The sequence below is a fragment of the Oryctolagus cuniculus genome, chromosome 20 (assembly GCF_051225735.1).
Source record: "Oryctolagus cuniculus isolate XC-2025 breed Fujian yellow rabbit chromosome 20, ASM5122573v1, whole genome shotgun sequence".
Classification (NCBI taxonomy): domain Eukaryota; kingdom Metazoa; phylum Chordata; class Mammalia; order Lagomorpha; family Leporidae; genus Oryctolagus; species Oryctolagus cuniculus.
The window spans coordinates 18,188,868-18,206,025 of record NC_142886.1 but is presented as its reverse complement, the minus strand read 5'-3'; the positions used below and the strand labels follow the sequence as shown (position 1 = coordinate 18,206,025).

The following is a 17,158-nucleotide window of genomic DNA, read 5'->3' as shown; positions in this document are numbered from 1 at the left end:
GTTCAAGGCTAAAAGCCAATTCTGAGGAGTTGGCCAGAGGGAATAGTTTCTTATATTAATCTTTCTGTACAGCAATGCTTATTCAAGAAAATGACGAAATGTAGTTCCAGACTGTTCTGAAGTCCCAGCTCATCCTCATGAATGGCTCTGGGGGTTAAAGTTCATTGAGCAGCATCATAAAGAGAACTGTTGAACGTGAAAGTCAAGATTTCTAATTTTTCAATCAACCAACATATGCTCACAGCACAATTTAAGAGAGACACAAGACATGAAAGAACTGGTCTCAGAAAACTGGAATTCCTGTTGGATAGTGAAATTAACACAATTAAACTAATTAAAAATAAAGAAATACATTGTTTGGTATTGTATATTACAAGGGGAATTTAAAGATTAAAAATTAAAGGGGACCAGAAAAGTACAAAGTGACTTTATGAAAGTGGTGGAAGGAACAGCCTAAGGTTAAAGCAGAGCGAGAAAACAAGTAAGATTCGAATAAAGATGGTTAAGTATGGTGAAGGAGAAGTGGTAATAAAGTAAGAAAGTAAAATGAAACATAGTATTATTGGTGGGGATGGGATTTGCTCTAATGTGTTTAAATGAACCAGGTGTTAAGGAACAAGGCTGAAAAAATAGAGTAAGGCTGGCTTGTGGAAGGCTTTGAGTGTCCTGGAGACCAACAGAAACTTGAAAAGTAGGCTAATGAGAATCTCCACTGGTTATTGCTACGGAAAGCAGCAGTATGAATGGCCTGCAGAAGGGTAGTGTTAAAAACAGAATGGAAGGCCGGTGCCATAGCTCACTTGGCTAATCCTCCGCCTGCGGCGCCAGCACCCCGGGTTCTAGTCCCAGTTGAGGCACCGGGTGCTAGTCCCGGTTGCTCCTCTTCCAGTCCAGCTCTCTGCTGTGGCCCGGGAGGGCAGTGGAGGATGGCCAAGTGCTTGGGTCTCTGCACCCACATGGGAGACCAGGATAAACACCTGGTTCTTGGCTTCAGATCAGCGCAGCATGCCGGCCGTAGCAGCCATTTGGGGAGTGAACCAAGGGAAGGAAGACCTTTCTCTCTGTCTCTCTCCCTCACTGTCTAACTCTGCCTGTCAAAAAATTTAAAGATAAAAAAACAGAACGGGGGAAAAACTGGAAGCAAAGAAGTCACTGGGGCCATTTAGGCAAGTAATGGTTAAGAGTCTCAACTTGAAGAGCAGCATGCACTTATTAGACATTCAGCAATACGCACTAAGTGTCTGAATGACTATCATGCGTATCAGCATTACTGGCCCACAGCAACTGTGAGACAACACAAGTTTATTATCTTAAGTCATTAAGTTTTAGATTTTTTATGGCAATGGATAACTAATATAAACTTGAAGCTGGCAAGGGGACACCAAATAAAATCAGAATTCTACAGGTAGTAAACAGGTAGTGTCAGATATAAAAATGATGAAAGAGTTTTAAAACATTATTGAACTTGGTCTAGTTCACACCTAATTAAAATTTGATAACGTCTAAGACAATGTTCATTATAATTGGTGATCAAGTTGTTACTTAAAAAGAGAATGAGGCCAGGGAGGGGAAATGCAAATTTAAACAATTTATATTCCTACATCCGTGGGTCAACCAGTAACTGTTTCAATGGCTAGAAACAGTGTGAAGCTCTTTTTAATTCACTTGTTCTGATCTAACATCCTAACTTTACTCCTACACTCTTCCCCACAACAAACTAAGAAGCATGAATTTATCCAAACCGCTACCATATCACATACCACATGATACTGTAAATCATTATTTATGTTTGCCACCCTTGCTACGCTGTAAGTCCTCCAAAGAGACCTGTAGCTTATTCATCTTGGAAGTTTCAGAACCTAAAACAATGCGTAGTCCATGGCAGATGTTCAATCACTGAGAAATCTGAATTTAGTGGGGGAAAAAAAGTGACTTTCTAAACATACTCATGTTATTGATTTTTTTCAAGATATCAATATTTTTATTCAATTTCTCTCTCTATTGGATAGTATCTTCTATGATTTGAAAAATATTTGGCTCCAGAACTCGTATGTTTAAGCCCAAAGTCAAAGTTAATGGTACTGGAGCCAGTGCTGTGGCGTAGTAGGTTAAGCTGCCACCTACAGTGCTGGCATCCCAAATGGGTGCCAGTTCAAGTCCCGGCTGCTCCATTTCCAATCCAGCTCCCTGCTAATATGCCTGGGAAAGCAGTAGAGGATGTCCCAAGTACTTGGCCACTGCACCCATGTGGGAGACCCAGAAGAAGCTCCTGGCTCCAGATCAGCCCAGTTCTGGCAAATGTAGCCATTTGGGGAGCAAACCACTGGAAGGAAGCTCAAGTGTGCTCGCGCACTCCTCTCTCTCTCTCTCTCTCTCTCTCTCTCTGGGTAACTCTGCAATGGCCGGAGCTGGGCCAATCCGAAGCCAGGAGTCTGGAGCTTCTACCGGGTCTCCCAAGTGGGTACAGGGGACCAAGGATTTGGTCGATCTTCCACTCTTTCTCAGGCCACAGCAGAGAGCTGGATTGGAAGCAGCAGCCGGGACTTGAACAGGCGCCTATACGGGATGCCTGCACTTCAGGAAGCGGCTTTACCTACCATGCAAGAGCACCTAAAAAATAAATCTTTTAAAAAAAAAAACTTAATGGTACTAAGAGGGTGAAAACGTAATCCAGTTCCGGTGCTCAGGAGTGGGGCCTACTAAAAGGTCCTTTGGTCACTGCAGGCATGCCTTCAGAAGGCAGTTCTCACAGTGGATTTATTATAAAGGCCTGAATCAGGCTCAGCAGCCCTCTCTCTGCTTCCTGGATCACCATGTGATCCTCCCTCTACACACGCTCCATCCTCAACAAACACCAAAGCAAAGGAGTTACTTGACCTTGGATTAGGAACCTCCAAAGCCATGAAACTGAATAACTTCCTTCCTTCAAAAGTAGCTTGTCACGTGCATTTCATTGTAGTACCGAAAAGTTGACTGATACAGCGCCTCTTCGCTGTGATTCCCTAAAACTCAATCTTGTCCTATTTGTCCACCTTGGGAAGCTAGTCAAGGACCCTCTGATATTAAGAAGACATTTAAACGTTATATGATGTACATGTGTATCAACACATCACATGGTACCTGATAAAAAAGTACAATTTTTAATGTGTCAATTAAAAGTTTTCAAAAGAGAAGAAAAAGAACACCATTAAGTACCCTTTTCCTAGCAAAGTTGTAATACTCAATGAGTTATTTTGTTCAAAAAATTAAACCCCAGAAAATAACATGAGTAATTAAAGACAGAGTGGAAGATAAATTAGTAGACACCAATCACATCCTCTGATTCCTGTCAACTTTTATATGACTTGCTTGGGTTTTAAGATCTTTATTCCTGTAAACTGACTGCATTTTATTCTCAATCCTAACTCAAGCCTCCATCTCAATTATACTGAACTAAACAATACTGAATTCATATTACTTCAGTTTCTCTTCCCAGATCATTGCAAATTTGGGGTTAGAATGTCAAAATATTTATTTTGGCATCAAAATCTACACTTCCATTTTTTCCTTGCCCTCAAATTGATAACTGCCTGAATAAGATAATTAAGAAACTATTTTTAGAAGAGCCTTAAGCACACAAGTAAGAAAATACTGAAGTTACTAAAAACTTTAACATTTAAAATACACATTGGATGCTCAATTTTTAAAAGTCTATTCAAAAAAGAAACCAACTAAAATTTCAACTTTTAACATGGTCCTGATACACCAAATTAATCTATAACTTTACCACTTAAAATATAAATAGGCTACCACAAATCATAAGGAGTTGTAATCAGGACAAATTCTATTGAAAATGTTTGTGGGCATTTACACAGAACAGCTGCCACCCAGGATGACTAAAATAACACAAATTGGATGAAACTGAGTTAAAGGACCACACCAGGTTTGTAATTCAATTTGTCCTATGTGGTTTGGGGTTTGGGCTTCTTTTCCCCCTCCAGCAAACCACAGTTTGAGAACTTCATCAAATGGGAAGTACAAAGGAGTAAGAATATAATAATGCATATGTTTCACATGAGCAATTTACATAAAATCCACCTTTACAGTTTAGACAGAGTTGTGTGTGTGTGTGTGTGTGTGCGCGCGCGTGGTGGTTGTTGTTGTTGTAGGTCTGATGGCAGTAAACACTTCTCAAGTTTCTTTGAGGGTCCAATTCACCAAAAAGTCTTACTGACAGTTATCATGGTTTCTCTTAGCTGTGAAGTGAGTTTTATTTTGGTCTTCTTTCCTAATGTGGCAGACTGTTTGCCTCGAAGCACAGAGGAGATTTCAGCTTAGGTTCAAGCCTACCTATAAAGTGCAGTCCCTAAGTCTCAGGGTCATTGATGAGAGTGAAGGGAGAAGAGAGTCAGACTTTTACTCAGTGGGCCTTCCAGTAGTCTTAGTTAGATATGGTGATTACCCACTGCTGATAGAGATGGCCAATTACACTGTCATCACTGGTTGATCATTTTGATTCCCATGGGTCTAGCCGGACCTGCCCCTAGAAGAATGTTCAGATAAAATGTCCTGAAACCAACCTAACCCTTGTTGGGATCTATGCAGACAAGGCAATTTGTCCTCTGAAGGTTTTTTAAGGAAATTTAGATTTTGAGAAATTGAGTGTAGCCTCTCACCATGCCTTTTCCATTAGAAGCCAGGTCTCAAAAAAGATCTGAAGTGTAGAATTTTCCAGATGAGTAGGTTGCCCAAGCTGCTTTCAATTCATGCCATGATAGTTTCCACATAAAACCAGAGTGTGATGTAATTAAAGAGGCTTCATTTTAGAAAATTTATTTCACAAGGTTTCTCTGATAATGACACCTCAAGTAGGACACAGCAATAGGAGTGTGTAGCAACTTGACAACCCATCAGAAAACACTAACCTTCTTTTGATATTGGTTACCAAGAATTTGGACTCTTACATGCATCAAAAAATCATTTTTCCCTGGGAATATAACATATGTATATTTTCACTCAAATTCTTGCCTCTACAGTTTTTACTCTGGCAGATACAGACATGAAAGGTACCTGGCCCAATAATTCTTCCTTGCATAACCCTTCCAAACACTCCAGAAGCCTGTCCTTGTAAAGCCTGCATTCTTCCCAGCTGTCCTAAAACTCAGAAGCCACACCAAAGAACAAGCATCATAGGCTGCTCAGACATATTGCTGTCATTTGAGTCAAGGGAAAATGGAAACTATTTTTTAAAAATCATATTTTGTCTGAACGATACTGGTAGCAAGGAGACACAATTTTTCTAAACTAAGAGGGCTTAGCTATTCAGTTTTCTGCCTGCTATCTGACACCACCTAGGGTATATTATAAGTCTTCCCTAAACAACAAGACCAAGAAGAACTGCTAATTAATTATAGGTCTCTCATGAATAAACCAGATGTGAAGTACAAGATGGTTAAGATTACTGCCAGCTAAAATATGCAGAAGGCAGTCAGACTACCTCAGAAGCACACTCACTGTTTTATGGCAAAACATGCAATGCATATATATAAAGCATCATTCTTAAAGGCAGAAGAAGGCACTACTGTGACAATGCTATCCTGTATCTCAAATTCATTCGCAGTGAAAGCCACCTCTGCACAACTTTAATGGATTTGCTTCTGGGGCTGGAGTTGTAGCATAGTGGGTTAAGCCACCACTTGTGATGCCGGCATCCCGTATCTGCTGGTTTGGGTCCTGGCTGCTGCACTTCCCTGCTAATGTGCCTTGGAGAGCAGCGGAAGATGGCCCAAGTGCTTGAGCCTCTGCACCCACATAGAAGACCCAGATGAGGTTCCAGGCTCCTGGCTATGGTCTGGCCCAGCCCCAGCCATTGAGGCCATTTAGGGTAAACCAGGGGATGGAAGATCTCTCTATCCCTTAGTGTCTCTTCCTCTTTAACTCTTTTAAATTAGCTAAATAATTGTTTAAAAAAAATAAAAGGTTTGTTTCTACTAACTTAAATAAATCTCAAATTATATGTTTGTTATTTTACAGATGAAGGAATTATGGTGATGTGACTCATACAAGGTGTTAAGGTTACATTGCAACTAGAGAATAAATAGCCAAGTCTATCCACCAAGTATGATGGCCTAAGTAGTTGTGTAACACACACAGTCACATGGAACAAAAAATGTCCAGGGGCAGTGAAATCCAAGAACTATGTTGTGATCAAGAACCAGCTCATTCTCCTCTCTCCATTTTCCAAATTTTCTATAATGCTATTAAACTATATTTTTAAGTACAAAGCTGCAAATCAATCTATGTTTGCAGGCAATAAAAGAAAAAACAACAGACATGCAAAACAAACCAATGGTATCCTCTCCAGTTGCCCTTTTTGGTTACTTGACATAGAAGAATCAAAAAGCAAACTTTTTAAACTGGTAAAACCATATTCCACAATCAACTCTACTAAATGAGCACACAGAAAAAAATATATTCTGCTGGCATCAGAAATATAACAAATTTAAATTTGGAATGAACCAAACACAAGTCACCTTTTTTTAAGTTCATAAGAAACTGGTGAATAAATGAACAGATCTTTCCTTACAATATCACAGCAAACTATCCTGCCTCGGCGGCACCTGGTCTGAAGCATTCCACAGTAGCTTACCTACTGAGCTATAGAGATAATCCATCCCAAGTCTAGGCTGTGCTTAGAACCAGTTTTGTATGTGCTTGCAAATCTTTGATGATGACATTAGTTTAAAAATTATAATTGTTTAATACTTTTTACATCATAAGAGAATAATCACCAGATGCAGAAAATCCACAACAAACGCGGCTGGACTGCGTGTTATCAAGTCAGTTTTATGCAGCAACTGGACACTAAGTTTCTAAGGAATTCTCACAGCACTTGGGGTGACATCAACTTGGAAAGGACAAAGCTGTGGTGCAGCGGGTTAACGCCCTGGCCTGAAGCGCCGGCATCCCATATGGCACTGGTTCAAGACCCGGCTGCTCCACTTCTGATCCAGCTCTCTGCTATAGCCTGAGAAAGCAGTAGAAGATGGCCCAAGTCCTTGAGACCCTGCACCCTCATGGGAGACCTGGAAGAAACTCTGGGCTCATGGCTTCAGACTGGCGCAGCTCTGGCCATTGTAGTCAACTGGGGAGTGAACTATCGGATGAAAGACCTCTCTCTCTCTCTCTCTCTCTGTCTCTGTCTCTGTCTCTCCTCTCTCTGTATAACTCTTTCAAATAAATAAATAAATCTTAAAAAAAAAAAAACTCCTTTTAAAAAAAGGGACAATGAGGAAAGAATGAATCTCCTTAATCTGTCCCCTCAAACAAATAACTCCTTTGATCAACAATTGTTTTTCCTTTAAAGAAGAAGTTGACTGGTGTTTTTGCATCAACAGAAATAGTAACAGGCATTTTTCAAGGAGGCAAAGAGTCTTTCACGTGTTTTATAACAAATAACAAGAAGGTGAGAAGTCCAGTTTAGAAAGAATCTGGCAGAGCAGCAGCAAAGACAGTGTCAGAATTCTGGCAGAGTCACAATGATGGAGAACACCAGAGCTGGGAAGAATGACGTGCATCAGGGCATGGCTCCTACCACACTACAGACCTTTGTTTTTATGTTTTCTGCATTGTTCTGCCTAACACAGAACATTCTTTGCTGGCCTAAGAGAAATAAAACCTTTAAGTGACCTACTCTGGGTACTGCTTCTCTGTTTCAAGAACTTTATTAAATAACACAATATAACCATCATCTCACTACCATTAATTTGTACAAGACTTTTACTGAGGAGCACAAAATAACTGGCACCAGTTTATTATTTCACAAAACATCCCTGGGGAAGTTGAGAGTCAGAAATAATCTACTGCATATTATAGATGGGAAAATTTAAGAGCAAGGAGTGCTCCTACAATTACAAAGGGAGACAGTGATGAGCAGGGACTAATTCCTTAATTCCTGACTCCCAACCCTTTACTCCTGGCACATGATGGTACCTCTTAAATCTCTGAACACACAGAGTGTAGAATAAGTGCAAACATCTTCAACATACTTTCTCAGAGGCTCCCTTTCACACTGACTCAGTTCTGCACTCTTAGCTTTATGGAGAAAAAAGAAAAGAAGGAAAGAAACTCATATAATAGTGGCCTAATCTAATTAAGCCTATAGTTTGGTGGTAGTAATACTTGACAGTCATCAAGTTGTTTAAGAAATTTACTCTAAACATTAAATGAACATTATAAATATTTTCCAAGAAAGAATGACAAATAAATAGTGCAAGTTTCATCAATTTTAATATTATTAAATTATTTATGAGGGGTCTTCAAAAAGTTTGTGGAAAATACGTTATGAAAAATCCATGCATGGATTTCAAAATTTTTTGCATCAAGGTAAACTTGTATCTTTTATTTTCATTTTCCATGAACTGTGGGGAGTACTCTCCTATCCTCACAAGTAACTATGACCTAAATCAAGCAAAGAAAAGTTTCTGTTGGTCAAAAATGTATTTGCTGAAAAATATGCTAGTTCAATAATTTAACAAACCTGAGAGTTTTAAAAGCCCTAAAAGATTGCCTAACCCCCTCATTTTATAGACTGCAAATTTGCTTCTGGAATCTGGCAATTTAAGTGATAAGCAGAAGCAATGGAGGAGAAAGGACTTAAGAACAGGGAAGCAGGAAAAAGAGATGTCTAAATAACATGAAGTCCTAGTTGCATTAATTCCTAGCAATGCCAGTGATTTAGGGAAGGATGTGGGTGTTAATGCCAGTTATGCCCTGGGAACTGAGTCCACTAGCGTTTCTAAGACAGTCTAATTGCAAGGAAAACATTCTTCTCCAAGCCAGAAATTGCCACCTTTTTCATCAGGCATCAGGCGCAATACTTGCTTCCTCCTTTTTTTCCCTCTCTCACCTTCTAATTGTCCACATGAGATTTCTATGAGAAGAGGAAAGGTTAAAGCCAGTCTCAATGATGACACCACATGTCACAAGCTGAAAAGATGTGATGAATCACCTAATAGGGAAAGATGTGCAAGTTCTATGAGGGGGCTTAAAATGCTCATGGAAAATAGAATTAGAAGATAATGCAGAGGCCAGTGCTGCGGCAGACTGTGTTAAGCTGCTGCTCAAACACTGGCCTCCCATATTGGAGCACCTGTTACTCTGCTTCAATCCGGCACACCTAAATACTATATGTCTGTCATAAGCCTATTTACCCAAACATGTATCTCACAATCAATGCACAGAAAAAGGGCTTTAGATGTTGAAAACAATGGTCAAATTCTGGTGTTGGTAGGGACCTACTGGGGTGAGGGGTGATGGCAAGGAGGGGAGTGTCCAAGCAGCCTTTACAGGTACTCTGAATGTTTTGGAGATAATACATTAACCTAGATGTTACTTAGATAATGAAAAGTAATTTTTGTAAAGAATCAGACATGGATGAACAGAACAAAAGTTGAGCAGGAGGAAGACGCAAAGGTTAGGGAGAAGCATGATAAGCACCCATGTGGGAAAGACCTCTGTTTCCTTATTAACTTTCAGTAGACAGCTGCTGTTTTCCTTTGCTCAGTTTACTCTCTTAAACCCACCAACTCTGACTCTGTCCTGGTGATTTTTAAACCACACCAGTGCAGAGGCTCTTTGTCCTGTGGATTCCTATCAGTCCTTCACTTCCCTGGAAAGTGAGAGATGGTCATAGTAGTAGGTAGTCAAGGATAATTAGAGTTTTCTCTTAATTCTTGAACCTATTTACCCCACCAGGAATTGACTGTGCCTCTTTTTCCTCTATCCTCCAGCTATAAAAGTAAGAGCCAGCTCTTGACTCTCTGCAGTAATAGGTAGTCATTTAATACTGTTAAAAACTAGTTTCATCACTACTCTGACTCCAGTACCTTCCAGAACCAAGCGCTTCCTCCTGGCTTGCCCAGGGACAAGTAATCTGAACACTACCCTAACAGTCGTACTTATTGCTTGGAGCTTTGCACACTTGGTTTTTGATTTGTTTATTCATTTGTTTTTGTCCTATTTTACAAAGAGTATTCAGGGGAAAATCTTTGCTTCCTCCATTTTTCCATATAAGCAGTAGCTTATCAGTTAGGGAGACGTACTCTGTGTGCATGGGCCTGGGGAATGGCATGATCGCAGCATAAGTACAAGCAAGCTCAAGAACAATGAGGAAGCTGCTGGACGCAGTGTAGATATATATCTGTGTCTGGAAACAGGGACTAGGACCAAAGGGAAATTACGGCAGAAAATGAGGCAAGAATAAGTAGGCTGGGGACAGACTATCAGACCCTGGCATGACAAGCTACGAACTTTAGACTGAATCTCTTACATGTTAATGGGTGCCCACCAAAGGTTTTTCAGCCAGATAATATGTTTAGGTCTGTCTTTAAAGAAAGAGATTTGACAGCAGCGTGGAAGACAGATTAGAAAATAAAAAGACTGGAAGTAGACAAGTAGCACTCTAAAGGACTAGGAGAATGGGGAAAAGGGAATGAACAGGGTTCATTTTTTGGAGACAGAGGATGCAGGACTTGCTGATAGACTAGTATGGAGACTAAGGGAATACAAGGACTCAAGACAAACGTAAGGTCCCAGCTAAGAGAATGGGAGGCAGGGGCATTCGTGAAGACAGAGAGCACTTGGAGTATGTGTGGGAAAAGGAGTTTGGGATTCTGTTGACCTGCTTGATAGGATATCAACCCGCTTCTCTGTGCTCCACCCAGTGCAGTGCCATGTGCGTTCAATTCACGTTTGTGAGAATGGTGACATTAACCCACGCCAGGATGACTGAGACCTTAAGATAGCTCTTCAAAGTGCCATGTAGAAAGGAAATAAGAGACCAGGTGACTTGTTTTTCTTTCCTGTCAAATTCCTTCTTTAGCAGCTTCCAAATTAAATTTCCAATAATAATAGGGCTTTTTAACAAGAAGGTCTGTTACCAAGTGCAGCCTGTGGTAGACCAAGGTACCTCTCCCAACTTTACATTCTACACATTCCAATAATCAAGCCACATCACCTCTAATTCTCTTTCTTGTTCAGGAACCTGCACTGCCACTTAAGATTCTATAACTGGACACACCCAATAGCCAAACATAATCAGAGCCATTTAAACAATGTGAGAAAAAAAGAAAAGAAAAGAAAAGAAATCCACTGCTGTTTTATTTTAAAAACCTTGGGTGGGGGGTGGGTAAGGGAAAAACACCATTTGTTCTGGTTAATGTTGTTGCGCAATGTTTTCTGGGGTTTGCCTTGCACGCATGTTGAAATCATAACTAAATAAATCAGCTCAGGCAACAGGCACAAAGAAACAACACTCCCCTCCCACCCCCCCGCACTGGGTGCCTGCAGGAGCCCCGGCATCTTCTCCGTGACGCGCACACACTTTGCAGCGGCTTTCTTTCTCATCCTGTGCCAAGTGAAGTCTTCGCTTTATTTTGAATCTCGGCAACCACAGTAAATTCCAAATTTTTGACAGGTAAATGCTTTATTCCTCACCAGAATCTTACTCGCTCCCCTTTCTAACTCAAGCTCAGGAGCGCAATACGGCTGTGTGGCTTATCTCTCTTCATGAGAAGAAAATAAACACTAATAAATTCCGTGTGTTTCCTGACACTCACAAGCGTGAAATGGGTTGAGATAAAACTGTCATCTTCTTTGCCCGCCACTTTAAAAACAAGTATGCGGACTGCAGGAGAAAGAACAGCGTAAAAAGCCAGGGATCCGGGCCTGAGCCCCACTCATTTCAGTCTGCTGTATAATTTAGTTTTAAGCAACTTAAATTTGGTTTCTTCACATATAAAGTTAGGGAAAGTAGATTGTTGTCAAAGGCTGCTTTTACTTTAAAACTCTGAATCTCTAAGGTCATGGCTATTATCTGATCTTTTTTTTAACATGAGGAAATCAGTCACTAAAAAAAGAAAATAAAATCCTAAAGAAAAATACCTTCCAGTGGTAAATGGAATGAACCTCCGAAATTACCTAATCTGCACAGCTTTGAAACTTATTCCACGTGAGGTTTCTAAGCCAAGAGATGGACGTTGTTGTATTTTTTGTAGGATTCCACAGCTTAGAGAGAGACTGCGATGCACTAGTCTAGTCCAGCTCTGTCAATACAGATGAAGAAACTGAGATTGGGACTGGAAGCAGAAATACATAAAGCACACCCATAAAATAACGTGCAGCTCTTAAACATGATGGCAACAGGAAAAGGACCATGAAAACTTATAAAAATGAGGATATAAAACTATATAAGTCTAAATTCATTTCTCAGAGTACTAAATCCATAGTACTACTTTGATTAAAACATTCTTGCCCTGGAGAAACCCCCCTCAATTCTCAGAATAAAAATTCAATAAAATGAAAAATATAACCCATTACCCAAAAATCTCACCATTGGGAAAAAACTCAGCGTTAACATTTAATAAGCAGCATTCCAGACAACCAATCACATACAAAGATAAATGGGTGGACAGATATAAATTTATTATTCCCTGGATAATTTAACAGATTATAGTCACCTTTTAAAAAAATGTATATTATTTTATTTATTTGAAAGGCAGTATGACAGGGAGAGGGAGGGAAAGTGGAAGGGAACAGAGAGAGATCTTCCATCTGGTGGTTCACTCCCCATATGGCCAGGTTGTAGCCAGGAACCCAGAACTCCACACAGAATTCCCACACAAATGGCAGGAATCCAAGTGCTTAAGCCATCACCTGCTGCTTCCTATGGTATGCATTCACAGGAATCTAGACCAGGAGCAGAGGAACAAAACTTTAAAAGTAAATAAATAGGGACCAACATTGTGGCACAGCATCCAGGCTTCTAACTTTAGCTTCGCCCAGCCCTGGCTGTTGTTGTGACCACTGGGGAATGAACCAGCCAATGGAATCCCTCTGTCTGTCTCTCTGCCTCTCTCTCTCTCTCCATAATTCTGCCTTGAAGAAAATAAATAAAAATCTTAAAAAATAAATAAATAAATAAAAGCAAAGGGGACTGGACACAATGCTGGAACTCCGATATGGGATGCAGGTGTCCCAAGTGGTGACTTACCCACTGTACTAAACACCTATCCCTACAGTCACTTTTTAAAATAAAAATATCAATTCTGGGAGGCAGGTGTTTTGGCTTCGTAGTTAAGATACCGGATAAGATCCCCACACATGGGTGGGCATTTGGCACGATGGTCAAGAAGTCAGTTGGTATGCCCACATTCCACGTCAGCGTGCCTGGGTCAAGCACCAGCTCCACTCCCAACCCAGCTGCCTTGTAATGGACATCTTGGGAGGCAACAGATGATGGCTCAAATACTCAGATCCCTGCCACCCCTGTGGGAGACCCAGACTGAGTTCCCAGCTCCTGGTGTCGGCTGGGTCTGGTCCTGGCTGTTGCAGGCATTTAGCGAGTATATCAGCATGTAGAAGATCTCTGTCTCTCTGGATCTCTTTTTCTCTGCCTTTCAAATCAAATGAATGGGGGGATAAAAGATGGTCACCATGGTCAGTAACCATGTCCAGCTCCTGACTCCAGCTTCCTGCTAATGCAGACCAGGAGAAGCAGCAGTGACACCTCATGTGACTGGGTCCCTGACACTCCGTGGTAGACCTGGATTGTTCCTGCTCCAGGCTTCTGCTCGCTCCTGGCCATTGCAGGCATTTTTGAGCCAGTGGTTGGGGAAGCGCTAGTGTGTGCTTTCTCCCTGGCTCCCCAAATAAATAAAAATTCTTAAAAATAATTCATTCCAATTTTACTTGAAATTAATAAAAGCTTAACTGAAACTGAAGAAATTTTAGATTAATGCTTCTTCACTTAAGATACATTAATTGTGAAAAGTTCCTCAGAGAAAAATAATTAACACCTCAGAGAGAGAGTGGCTTAATGTTACTTTTAAACTACTTTAAGGGACCAGCATTGTGGCAGAGTGGATAAAACCACTGCCTACAATACTGGCATCCCATATGGATGCCGGTTTTTAGTCCTGGCTGCTACATTTCCAGTCCAGCTCCCTGCTATAGGCCTGGGAAAGCAGCAGGAGATGGCCCAAGTGTTTGGGCCCCTGCATCCACATGGGAGACCTGGATGAAGCTCTTGGCTCCTGGCTTTGGCCTGCCTTACTATTGCCATTGCAGCCATCTGGGGAGTGAACCAGCAGATAGAAGACACTATCTCTCTCTCTCTTTCTCTTTCTTTCTCTCTCTCCCTCCCTGTCTTTCCCTCTCTCTCTGTAACTCTTTCAAATAAATAAATAATATGTTTTTTTAAAAATAAGCTACTTTGGGGCCAATGCTGTGGCATAGCAGTACCAGCATCCCATTTGAGTCCTGACTGCTCCACTTCCAATCCAGCTCTCTGCTATGGCCTGGGAAAGCAGTGGAAGACAGCCCAAGTGCTTGGGTCCCTGCACCTGCATGGGAGACCCGGAAGAAGCTTCTCACTCCTGGCTTTGGATTGGCGCAGTTCCGGCTGTTGAGGCCAGCTAGGGAGCGAACCAGCAGATGGAAGACCTCTCTCTCTCTCTGCCTCTACCTCTCTGTAACGCTTTCAAGTAAATAAATAAATCTTTAAAAAAAAAAAAAAAAGCTACTTTAAGTTTTCTTTAAGTTTTAGACAGTAGTGATTGAATGGCTGCTATAAAGAGATTAATAATCTCTTATCCCTTTTTCCTTTCAACTATCTCCCAATTTTGTTGTATTTATTAGTTTTACTATGCATTGTATACAGTTTAGAATCTGTTCTGTTGGTTTCTATAGTTTCTAAATCTCGCTTTTATATATAAATACATTTACTATCACAACAGTCTTGAGCTTGATTCTTCTCTTGGTCAGCTAAGTTTAATCACAAGTTTTTTCAGAAGTCTCATAGATGTTAGACTCTTTCACCTTTCAAAGACCTTTCCAAGGTCTTTCACCCTTGAGAATATATACCTGTTGACTTTCCACCTCAACAACCTGGCTGGGTACAACGTTCTTCAATCAGAATCGTGTTGACAGTGCTCCTCTAGTACTGCACACCGTAGCCCAGAAATAAGACCCGTCTAAGCCTCCTCTCAGATACCGTTTGCTTTTGCTTGTATCAACCAAAGGTTTTATTTCATTCACTAACAACCAGGATATGATTTGATGTTGAGACTTCTCAACCGATTTTCAATATATCCTTTTGAGTTGTTGAGTCAGTTCTTCAGGTCAGTGAAGTTTAGCTGTATCACTTCCCTAAATACTTGTTAAATGCAACTTGTTGGGTCCTCTTCCTCACACACACCATTGATCTTTTGGTTGACTGGTCTTTGTGGCATTTCCATCACTGTTAACAAAAAGCCTTAACCTTTGTCTTTGACCCCTGTGTTGACTGTGATTATGTCAAGCTTTTGTTCCAAGCCATTAAATCTTCAGCCAACTCTATCCTGGTCTTTACTGGTTCTCTATCACTTATTAGTTCTGCAATGGTGGAATTAGTCTTCAGTTTGTTTCCTTAGCTCTACAATATCATTTTTCACCAACATGAAGTGATTTTTAAATTTCTTTATTGTTTATATATGTGTAATTCTATGTGTATGTGTGGATAACATATGTAACTATGAACACTTAAAAGGCTACATATGAAAATGTTAGTAGTTTTCTGTTACAGTCAGTGATTTCTTTTTGCCTATCTGAATTTCCTAATTTTTTATAATAAACATATATATTACTTCTACATTGATTTTGATAGGTAGACACAACATATGTAAATGCTGTGTTTGAAACTCTTGAAAAAAGCAGATTTCTAGTTTAAAAAAATTGAGAAGTGAAATCCTTTATTTACACAAGTCAGTTGGTAGCATTGTTCCCTTCAACTACACCATATCGTTTGCAATGTGTTCACGTCTGATAGTTTAGCTGTAAGTTTTAAAAGAACTTAAGTGTCCATCCAGGGATTAAACATATTTATGTCAATTATACCAAATGTCTAAGTTTTCAAGAACAATATTCTCTCTTAAGCTATGAGTATACTGCAGTCCTTGAAAAATGGCAAAGTGAGCTATGTTGGTATTCTAACTGCCAGCTACAAGGCACTGGAGACAGAGATACAGAGGAGATGTGGACAAAAACCTCTCCTGCTTTCTTCATGACCAATTTTGTTCTTCTCTTTCAGAGGTTAAGCAAATACAGGCCTCAGAAAACGCTATCAAACCTGTATAAAAGAAGGAAACCCCTCCTCTTGGAGTCCAGCAAATGTTGATGGAAGATCTCTCTCTCTCTCTGTTTCTCACTCACTCTCTTGGTAACTCTGACTGTTAAATAAAGTAATTAATTAAAAAAAGATAAATCTAGCTAGTTTTAAGAAGTATATTTACAGATCCAATATAGAATGCTAAATATTTGCATACTTATATAGAGTTTATAAAGTGCTTTACAAGGATGTCTGTTCTTGGCAGGATAATGCAAATATATAATTAATAAGAAAAATCTGAGTTGTCAAAAGGTATATATACACATTATAAAGAAGATGGTAACTTTTGACTGATAAACTTTCATCATTAGGTATCTAACAACATTTAGAGATGCTTCAGGATATTTATCCCTGGGTTATCTTTAATTTTTGATGCTAACATAAATTTCCAAAGAAGGTATTGACCAAAGAAAACCAAGAGAATTAAACAGAAATATTCTGAACATCAAAAAATCATAATTTAAGTTTCAGAACTGATAATACTGGCAGTGAATTCCTATTTACATGAATAAACATCAAGAGTTTACAGAATACAACATTAAAAATGAGGAATCTAGAAATCAAATAATGTATCATTTATAGCAAGTTAAAAACAAAAAAGTGATGGGAAAAACTAAGATAAAAGACATGACAAGTAACCCCTAAAGTTTCTTAAAATATAATAGAAAACTCATGATCAATCTTGAGAAAGGGCAGAATAGGCAAAGGAGAAGCAGAAAGGAAATGCTAAAAAGCTCCCTATCGAACTAGGAAGTTTCTTTTTAGTATCTGGACATTCTAATAAAGAAAATTAAACTTAACAGTTATTCCACATGAATGACTTTGGATGTCCAGTTTTGTAATTTCATGATACAAATGAAAAAACAAAATACAAAGATGAGAGTTTTGTGGGAAAGATACCTAAGAAAACCTGTTTAGAGCTAAAGCATCTTCACAAAGTACTGAGACCTTATTCATTTGGCTGTAGCACAACCT

At 39.8% G+C, this 17,158-nt stretch overlaps 1 protein-coding gene and 1 long non-coding RNA gene across 36 annotated transcripts in view; one reads left to right on the top strand and one right to left on the bottom strand.

The window, feature by feature from the left end:
• Nucleotides 1-17,158, bottom strand: part of RAD51B (RAD51 paralog B) — a 657,779-nt gene that overhangs the window by 514,145 nt on the left and 126,476 nt on the right. The gene's annotated exons all lie outside the window — the stretch shown is intronic.
• On the top strand, nucleotides 11,285-16,279 carry LOC138847200 (uncharacterized). Of its 2 annotated transcripts, none has more exons than XR_016226515.1 (2): nucleotides 11,285-11,455; nucleotides 14,323-14,556. It is a non-coding gene; the product is annotated as an uncharacterized LOC138847200 (long non-coding RNA). The 2 variants fall into 2 exon arrangements; XR_011384877.2 differs by lacking the exon at nucleotides 14,323-14,556 and adding an exon at nucleotides 16,106-16,279 and having other exon boundaries at nucleotides 11,312-11,455.